A 9,448-nucleotide genomic window follows, 5' to 3' on the forward strand; every position below is an offset into this window, starting at 1 on the left:
GAGAGTGAAAACATCGGCACAACAGGAAGTGGAGCAGTGACACCCTGCCAATCCACCCGTAAGTCAGGGTGAATAGCAAAACCAACCAGAGGAACAAAAACCCACTCCTGATCTGGCAATGGAATTGTCGCAGCTACAAACGCAACCACAAATAATTGAGAAAGTACATGAGTAACACCAAAACGACACTAAGCATAATCACACTGCAGGAAACAGACACCCACCCAACTCCAGCCAGCTACAACACACTTACCACCACGCCTGAGAGCCGCATGGCCACACTTACAGCTAAAATGCTCATGACATTACAACACACAATAGACGACAGTGACGTTGATCACAACCTAATTGAGATTCTACCGCTCCAACGAGGCTGAAAGAACCTTCTCATCCTGAACCTCAACAGCTCACCCAAGCCCATGCCAATTTCGACTACTTGATCACCAAAACCAAAACAATTGCCATAGCCAAAAACAGTAGCCTGCTGACAGCAGGTGACTTCAACGCAGCTCACCAGGCATGGGGCTACACGACAGCCACATCAGAAGGCACTGCACTCTAGTACTGGTACAGCAACACCATCCTAATACACCCCGCATACCGCACACATCTAGGAAACAGCGTCTCCCGAGATACATGCCCTGACCCAACGCCACCTAGACTAAGAAGGCCTGTGCACTCCTCCGTGACGTCACCAAACTCAGCCCGTACGCAGCCCTTCGCCATCGTTTAGCAGATGACTTGGCGGCCGCTTTCGCTACGCATAGCTTTCTTTCTGACGTGAAAGAAACTTAGAAGTAGCTTTAATGAACATAAAAGAAGTCAATACGGTGGCCATGGGGGCTAAAGCCATACACTTCATGTTTTAAGGAGCATTGCGCGATAAGCTTGCGTTTTGTTTTGACCATATATTTCGCACATATATTTGTAGTATGTGCTGTCGTGTTTTTTTTTTTCTTTCTTTTGTTGCTGGTGTGGAGAACATTACAGCTGGTGGTTGTCGTCAAATGCTACGTACGTCACGCATACCTTGAAGACACCTTACAGTTTTGTAATTTTTTGTCCTGTGTCAGGCCACTGAACAGTTGAGTTTACAGGGCGGAATATGCGTTATGATTTGCTGTTTCTCGTTGCCCGGGGGCGCACCAATTTACGAAACATAAATATTGCAGCTAGGAGGATTTTGTTATCACTATTTTTCAAATGTATACGCTACACACATCTTCAAGCAGAGTGATACCAACGGGCAAATATATTCAGAATAAGAAAGACATTTTATTGCCGGACTGAATGATTGTATACATCTCAGCTTGTATATACAAACAAAACATAAGCACACACAAATACAAATGCATATATACAGATACACAAATACAAAGACATCATTTCAGAGTAAGTAACTTTCTCTTTGTTCCAACTGATTTCTTTTTGTTTAGTTCTTCATTTCTGAGAGCAGCATAGTTTTTAAGCAGGATGTTTATAGCTGGAAGCAAAACATTTTTCATTATGGAATCTGGAGTATGGCCAACTCCACAGGCACCAAATTCTTCGCTATCGCTCAACAAATACATAAGCACACTAAGTAGTATCGCTCGCTGGTTTGTTTCAGCATGAAACAGGGGCTCATGCTCTTTACTAGTGACACAGTCAAAAACAATCTTCGCGCAGAGGACTGCGTGAATCACAGCTGGCTGTGGGAACTTCAGTCCACCTCGATTGATGCTCTCAATCAGCACATAGTCACTTTCTTCTAGCCCTCGTTCCGTGACTGTCAATAAATCGCGGCAATCATCGCATGGTTTGCGCTTAAGAGCTACGTGTGCACAGTAGCCGGCAATGTAGACCAGCGCTGCCATGTCCTGCCGGGGCTTGTTTAATTCAGTGCTGGTCAAGCGGATGTCATACTTCTTGACTGTCTCCTCAGCATTAGGCTCAGTTTCATCCTGATTGGATGATTCAGGCATGTCTGACAGAATCAATGTGTTTTGCAGGCGGATCTTTCCCTCAGCCTCGAATACTTGTGTTATGGATACGTTATAATGCGAACCACATAGCCGCCTATACCTCCCAAAGCGAGCCTCAAGTGAGTCGGTTTGGAATTTGCCGAGGAGTACGTATCTAAAGCCAAGTTCCTCCAAACAATACCTAGACACCTCGATCAGGGCATATGTAGTTAGCCGTAAAGCAGTGTGGGTCTCTCTTGTCAGAGCGCCTACTTGCACGCACCTGTCCTTCCAGGCATCAAGCCAGCTAACAAACTTGTCCAGGTACTGCAGCTGCTCGCTGGTGATGTTGCGCACTGGCTGTTGCCAGACATCCTTCAGCCTGCAGCCTTTCTGAGGAGTTTTCACATTCACGATGCTCCACCATTTTACAATTAAATCAATGAAATTTGCTGTCCCATCAGCAAGGACCAAATGTAATGTTTCCCCTTGAATTCTTAAAGCAGAAGACACAAAGGTGCTAAAAATCTTGAGAGCGAGCTTAACATTTTGGCGCTCTAGGTTGCTTGGGTTCAGTGCCTTGTATGTGAGCCCATGAGCAACTTTCACGACGCTATTTTGTTCAGCTTCATGCAGTTTTCGTAACGTAGTGAATGATGCACCCTCTAACCTTTTGTTCCGCTCGTCATAAGAGTCAAAATGAGGGTAATAGAGGCACTTGTCAGAGTTTTTCTGGTTCAGCCAGTTATTTCGAATGCATTTCAGTAAATGTACTGTGTCGACAATATGAAATAAAGGTTTCTGCGGATTTGCCGGATGAGGATACACAATTTCGAGGTTGTTGCCTCCTGCAAACAGTGACATTACCTTCCTGTTAATTGAATTATTATCTGTTATTACAGCCACGACGTGAAGGTTAGCATCTTCAAGACAGATTATTACTTTTTTGAGGACCTTATGTAGTTCTTCCGCTGTGATTTTCGACACTGGTAAGATATGTGCTACATCTTTGAACGATGACAGTAAACTCTGAACCATAAAAACATGGGCTGTTTTAGCTGGTTCAGTGCTGTTAACAGAAGCTCCTGTTAATCTGCCTGCCTTATATTCAAAGAATTGTTGCAAGTGTATTTCATCAAGCATTAACGTGACATTTTTTTCATGCTGCTTCAATAGGCTGGCCCGTCTTGCCATGTACCTTAGGAACCCTTTTTCATTTTGTTCCTTCAAAGGACTCACATCATGAGCGGCACATACACGTTTGATTGTCGAAGTGTGAGGCAATACTATATTACCACTGCTTCGCAAAAAGTTATACCCATGGGGTGAAATAGTGTAAAATACACTTGACAGAACTAATAGTTCAGCGGAATACCTCTTGCTCCTTTTCATCAGAAGCTGGCACTGTTCTCTGAGAAACATTATTGCTTCCACTCTGTCATCATCCAGCAGGTCTCCACTGGAAATGTCATTGAGGAGAGAAACCACAAGCTTTAGCACACCATTCACTTTGTCACACTGTCCAGGTTCACTTCTACGACAATACTCTTCCACGCTGTCCAGGAGGTGCACCAACACACGGAGGTCGTGAATTTCTTCTGGAATTGTAAGCCGTTCGTCGGAAGTGAGGCGCGCACCTTCCAAAAACACGCGCACTGACATATCTGATGATATGACCACAGAAGAGAGAAGCTTTGGGGCTTCCATTGCTGCCTCGATGTGAGCAAAGATCACGTGGTTTTCAGAATTCACAGGTGACCAATATTTCTTTGATTGTAGCAGGTGTAGGCGAGACACGACGTCGTCAAGGCAGGTCAACTTGTTTTCGTGTAGCTCTTTCTCGTGTGCCAGTACGGACTCCTCAATCGCTTTCCGAAGTTGCTCATCTTCCCTACGTTTTTTCTTCATTTCCGGTTCCTGTCTCGACTGGTGAGTGTCCGAGAGGTAGCCAGGGCTGTCCGGAAAAATTGTTGGCAGAGCATCGTGCGTGAGTCGCGTCAGATTCATTTTAACTTCGATGGTGCGACCGTCACGATCTGTATATTTTGTCGTCGTGCGGAGATATTCTTCTTTGAAGTGACGTTCGCATACCTGCACAAAAGACACATAAAATCCAATTGGTTTAAGTGTGAATTGTGGTGGATGTATGCACATGTAACAAAAGTAGCAACGAGAAGCACATGGAAAAAACACAATCGCACATGCCACTGGGTATAAAAGGGTATCGTAGCAAATTCTGTAGCTAAAGGGGCTGCAGCAAAGCACTGTGCTTGGAAAAAGAAAATTGCGCTGATGCCTGCGGGCACAGAAAATATAAAATGCTTCAATGCCGCTTATGTTTGCTTAAGTAACATTTGCGGCTCTAGTAGGCGAAACATACCGACATGAGAGGCAGCTACGTTTATATAAAATAGGTAAATAACCAAGTACTTTCTTAGGCTACACATCAAAAAGCGTGCTCACAAGAAGCTCCCTCCTCACATGTCGACATAGCCTTCTATGTACCGCAAGTTTGCAAAGAGTTATATATAAATAATACACAATAAATCTTTGTCATCTCCTGCACACAAATATTTACAGGTGACCAACGCAAAAAACTAACACTTACCAGTGGACTCTTCAGCATTGCGACGTCGATGTCGTCGCGCCGCACAGCACGCTGCCATTTTGATCTCCGCTCAGGATCGCGGGGGAACTCAAACAGTCGCACTTTTGGTCCATTGTCGTAATTTCCTTTGCAATTCGGTACACAGCAACGTCCCATTCTTCTGTATCGGTGGTACACCAGCACGAAAAACAGCGATGTTTGGCACAAGATGAACAGCAGCGGCAAAGAATAGCACCTGCGCCTCAGCTCAGAAACGTGGAGACGAGGCAGCCACGAGCATGCCTGGGCAGCCTGGGCATGCCATTAACGTTGCAACTAGCGCCCTCTGACGCAGATCGCCTAACCATGGAGGCTCGCGTTTCCCTACAGGTGGCGTTGGCTCCTCGGGCAGGGTAGCGTGACGTCAGACCGCGGCAGAGGAGGAATGCGTGGGCCTTGTTAGTCTAGGTGGCGTTGCCTGACCTCACCCTCAGTAAAGGGATACAAGCTACCTGCCACAACACGGAAGAATCCCTGGGCAGTGACCACTACATACTTGCCACCACATTTAATGTTACGCATGCATGCCGCCTGATAAAAAAGATAGCACTCACATATTGTACAGCTTTTCACAAAAAGCGAGCGGATGACTCCTTAACAGGTATTACGAATCTCCAACAGTGGGTACGAGAACTCCAGCAAGACGTAGACAGATATTCAAAACAGATCATGCTAACCACAGACATACCGGCAGTAGACCCGCACCTTCTTCACCTGTGGGAAGCACATCGATGCCTTGTTAGGAGAGGAAAGCGCCAAAAACATAATTGTAAACTGAAACTACATATAGCAAAACTCATGGTAACCGCTTAATTTTATGCTGGGGAGCTTACCCGGTCACAACTGGCGACAACTATGCAACAAGTTGCAGGGCACTCTTAGCACGGCCAAAACATGGTCACTGCTACGCCATCTTCTTGATCCCATGCAACGCAGTTGGCCAGCAAACGATCCAACATCTCCACAACCATCTGGGCTCTTATGGCGACAACCTAGAGGAGTTGCAGATGCGGTACATAGGCGATTTCTAACCCGTACAGGGACAACCTCCCATGTACAGTGGGGGCAAAACCACGACCTCTACAAGCTGATCATCTCTTAGGTGCGACAAGCAATCCATGCATTCACATGAAACACCACCCCAGGCAAGGACAAAATAAATAACAAGCTCCTGCACAATCTGGATGACAGCACCATGCAACCTTTTACTGACATCTTTAAACAGGGTACGCTACAGCAGATTGGAAGCATGCGGACATCATACTCATTCCTAAGCCAGGGAAACCTTCCAGCGTAGAAAATCTTAGAACAATATCACTGACTTCACGCCTAGGGAAGCTCCTGGAACACATCATTCTTAACCGACTTCAACCTTACTTAGAATCCAGCGACTGCTTTCCTGAAACAATGCGCAGATTCCAGCCTCACCTTTCTACCTACGACATCCTTCAGTTGAAGGAACAAGTCCTTGAACACATCTCGCCACACAACACCGGAGCAATCCTAGCACTCGACGTCAAAGATGCTTTCGGTGATGTGGCTCACCATACCATCCTTACAAATGTAAGTCTCACCAACTGTGGTCGTAATACTTACAATTACATATGAGCCTTTCTAAGCAACCACACGGCCACAATAGACATTGGCTCACTCAGAACCCTGACGTTACCTTCCCGCAGCAAAGGAACCCAACAAGGGTCTGGTCTATCACCTTTTCAACATTAAGATGAAATTACCTCACAACCAATGCGATATCAGGAATCAGATATGCAATACGCCAATGATATCAGTATCTCAAACACCACAGGTTCCAAAGGTGAGAAACAACACACCCTCCTACAAGTGACGGACGTTGTCCAGCAGTATACAAAACGAGCGATCTCCAATGCTCCTCTGAGAAGTCGGAGCTATTAGTCGTTCGACAGAAATCTTGAAGAAAACTCAATGAAATACCCCAAATCACACTAACCCTTGATGCCAAAGGTACACCCACAGTAAACCACGTCCGCATTCTCGGCCTCCACATATAACAGGATGGCGGAGGCGAATACACCATCCGTCTCAAGCAGACCACCTTCCGAAATGCAAATGGTCAGCCGCATCACCACTATACAACACGGACTTAAATAAGACAACATAACACAGCTCGTCCAGGCCGTGATAATCAGCCGCATCACCTAAGCTGTCCTGTATCTGCCTCTCACTACCAAAGACAAAGGTCAAACAGACATACTTCTGCGGAAAGCATACAAGCAAGCACTTAGCCTACCATCAGAAACGGCCACACTCAAGCTCAAAGCCATGGGAGTACATAACACAATGAGAAATCATAGACGCCCACCTCACAAACCAACAAGAACGCCCAGCCCTCACACCAACAGGAAGAAAAATCTTAGTGCGCCTAAGCTACCCCAGACAGGGCAAAGGCCACGAACAAGCAATCTATCTGCCGCCAACATACGGGAGCACATTAAGGTAGTCGCTATCCCAAGAACCATGCGCTCAGAACATCATGCCAGTCGTCCCAAGCTCACGCAAGGACCCTCTGGAGAAGATACGGCAGTCTCCCCACCACACTATGCACAGATGCCACGCTGCACCCCCAAAAAGCAGCCATGACAGCCAGCATGTTGACACCTATACCATTCAAGAGGTGGTCTAGATGACGGTCTGCAATGCCAACGCCCTCGAAGTGGAGGAAACAGCCATCGCCTTGGCCATCACCTCTAGTCTAACCATTGAGCATGTCACAATTATTACTGACTCCCAGGCAGCTTGCCATAGCTAGGCGAGAAGCAGAATATCTTGTATCGCCCACTGACTCCTTAAACAAGCCTCCTAATTCCTGGACGTTGAAATAGTATGGACTCCATGACACGAGTCCCTCCACGGAAATCAGCATGCGCATGCTGTAGCCCGAGCTCATGCCTCCCAGGTGCCAGAGAGGAAAACGGCCACACCTATGGGGCCCGTACCTTTACAACACCATGCTAAAAGACCACAGATTGAACAGACGATAATACCAACCTCCACACAAGACTTTCTCACGCGAAGATGCCGTAGTATGGCGACAATTACAAGCGAACACATACCCCCATTTAAGCAGACTACACGCAATACACTCTACACTATACTCGTACTAATATCCCCTTTGTAACGACTACACCTCCCTATATCGCACCACATGGGCATACCCTGACATAAAGGCCCCGAAAATACCCAACCCCACACCCGAGCAGTGGGAGGCCGTGCTGACTAGCACAGACCCTCGTGACCAGCAGCAAGTGGTAGGGCAGGCCCAGGAGACAGCAAGAGCCGCAGCAGCCCTGGACTAAGGGCGCCTCCCCGCACAAGCAGAAAGACATGTGCTTGTATTTTTTCTTTCAATAAACGTTTTTTTCTCCGTCTCCTCATACCCTTGAAATATTGGCAAACAGTGACCAAAATTTGCAAAACATCCATTCACAGTTTCATTCACAATTAACAAACCACATGTTCAACCTTTGTGGCTATATGTCAGTGAACTAACAAGTCAACTTCTTTTCTGACTCAGTCTCATCCATGAGCCTCAATGTCAGCCCCAAGAAGTTGTGCTAGCCAGACTCTTGAGACTAAGTTCAACCATATGTCGGAGAACTAACAAGTCAACTCATTCCAACTCGGGCTCGCAATCATCCCCAAGTGTCTCGGAGAAGGACCGATAATAGGCGAAAGTAGTGCTCGTGTTGTCTGTCCTCGCACTTTATCACTGGTCGAGGCAGCATTCTGCCCAAATTTTCAAAAAGATTAGGCGGTTATGAGCAGTGGCTGACAAGAAAGGAACCCTTAAATTGTACTGGCCATGTATGTGAAAAGAATAATCAAGACAGTTTTCCAATTGCCCTCCGATTGCATGCAAGGGTGGAACGTCCTAACCAGAATTAACTAGAGTTAGTTTGTTGGTTAGTTTTTGTGCCATGTAGGGGTGAAACTTGGAAGCTCCTACTTAAATGCATGGTAACAGAAAAATTATTTCCACTGCACGCAGTTCGACTTTGTGCACTGCACCCCCCATAAAAGAAAAATCTTAGATCTAGTGCTTGTATGGTGCAGGTTTTTTTGTGTATTTTATTATTTAGGGCGTCAATTTTTTTTACGGTATTGTTGAAAATTTGAACACAATAAAACTGCAGTCCGCAACTCTCTCCGCTACCGCATTGTCATAGAACTGGATGGCAAACCGGGACCAGACGTCGATAATCCTCCAATACCGAGTACACACCCCTACACTTCAGAGAGAAGCATGTAGTACTTTCCCCCATCTGCAATATCTCGCCATGACACAATGCTGCGGATTCGTGAACAATGTCATTACGCCTTCTAACCAGTTCTGATAGGGCGCGGTGCACAACCTTAAAGTCCGCATGATTAGCCTAATGAGGCAGCGAAATTTAAGGGGTCGAAGAAGGTCATACCATGACACGCGCTCGTATCTAAATGAGGTCTGTAATTCTGTCTTTGGATTTAGAGAGGAAGGGGGATAGCGCGAACGCAGTCCCCCACTACCAAAAATTGCATGCCCCATCTGCCCCAGTTTGGGGTAGTGGCAGGGGTCAGCACGGGCGCAGTGCAATGCCCGCGCCTCTCCCTGGAGACACCGCCTCGCTGATCACGGTAATCCCGGCACCAGGTAAGTATGCCGAGGAACGGTCTCGCACGGCCTCCACAATCCGCGCAGACGGCAAACTCGTTCCGGTAAAGGATGAGTTGCCGGACAAAAATTACACCGTTTATTAAAGAGTTTGGTCACTGCGTTGGTAAAAGTAGGGATATTTTTGATGCCTCCCTCGGTCCTTTTATTGCCATCTTCACAAATACC

General features: G+C 46.5%; 1 protein-coding gene and 1 non-coding gene across 8 annotated transcripts in view; both read right to left on the minus strand.

Moving 5' to 3' along the window:
- Positions 1–9,448, minus strand: part of LOC139048867 (uncharacterized) — a 77,255-nt gene that overhangs the window by 55,507 nt on the left and 12,300 nt on the right. The gene's annotated exons all lie outside the window — the stretch shown is intronic.
- On the minus strand, positions 9,104–9,267 carry LOC139049327 (U1 spliceosomal RNA). Its single transcript, XR_011508188.1, has one exon. It is a non-coding gene; the product is annotated as a U1 spliceosomal RNA (small nuclear RNA).

The sequence above is a fragment of the Dermacentor albipictus genome, chromosome 8 (genome assembly GCF_038994185.2).
Source record: "Dermacentor albipictus isolate Rhodes 1998 colony chromosome 8, USDA_Dalb.pri_finalv2, whole genome shotgun sequence".
Lineage (NCBI taxonomy): Eukaryota > Metazoa > Arthropoda > Arachnida > Ixodida > Ixodidae > Dermacentor > Dermacentor albipictus.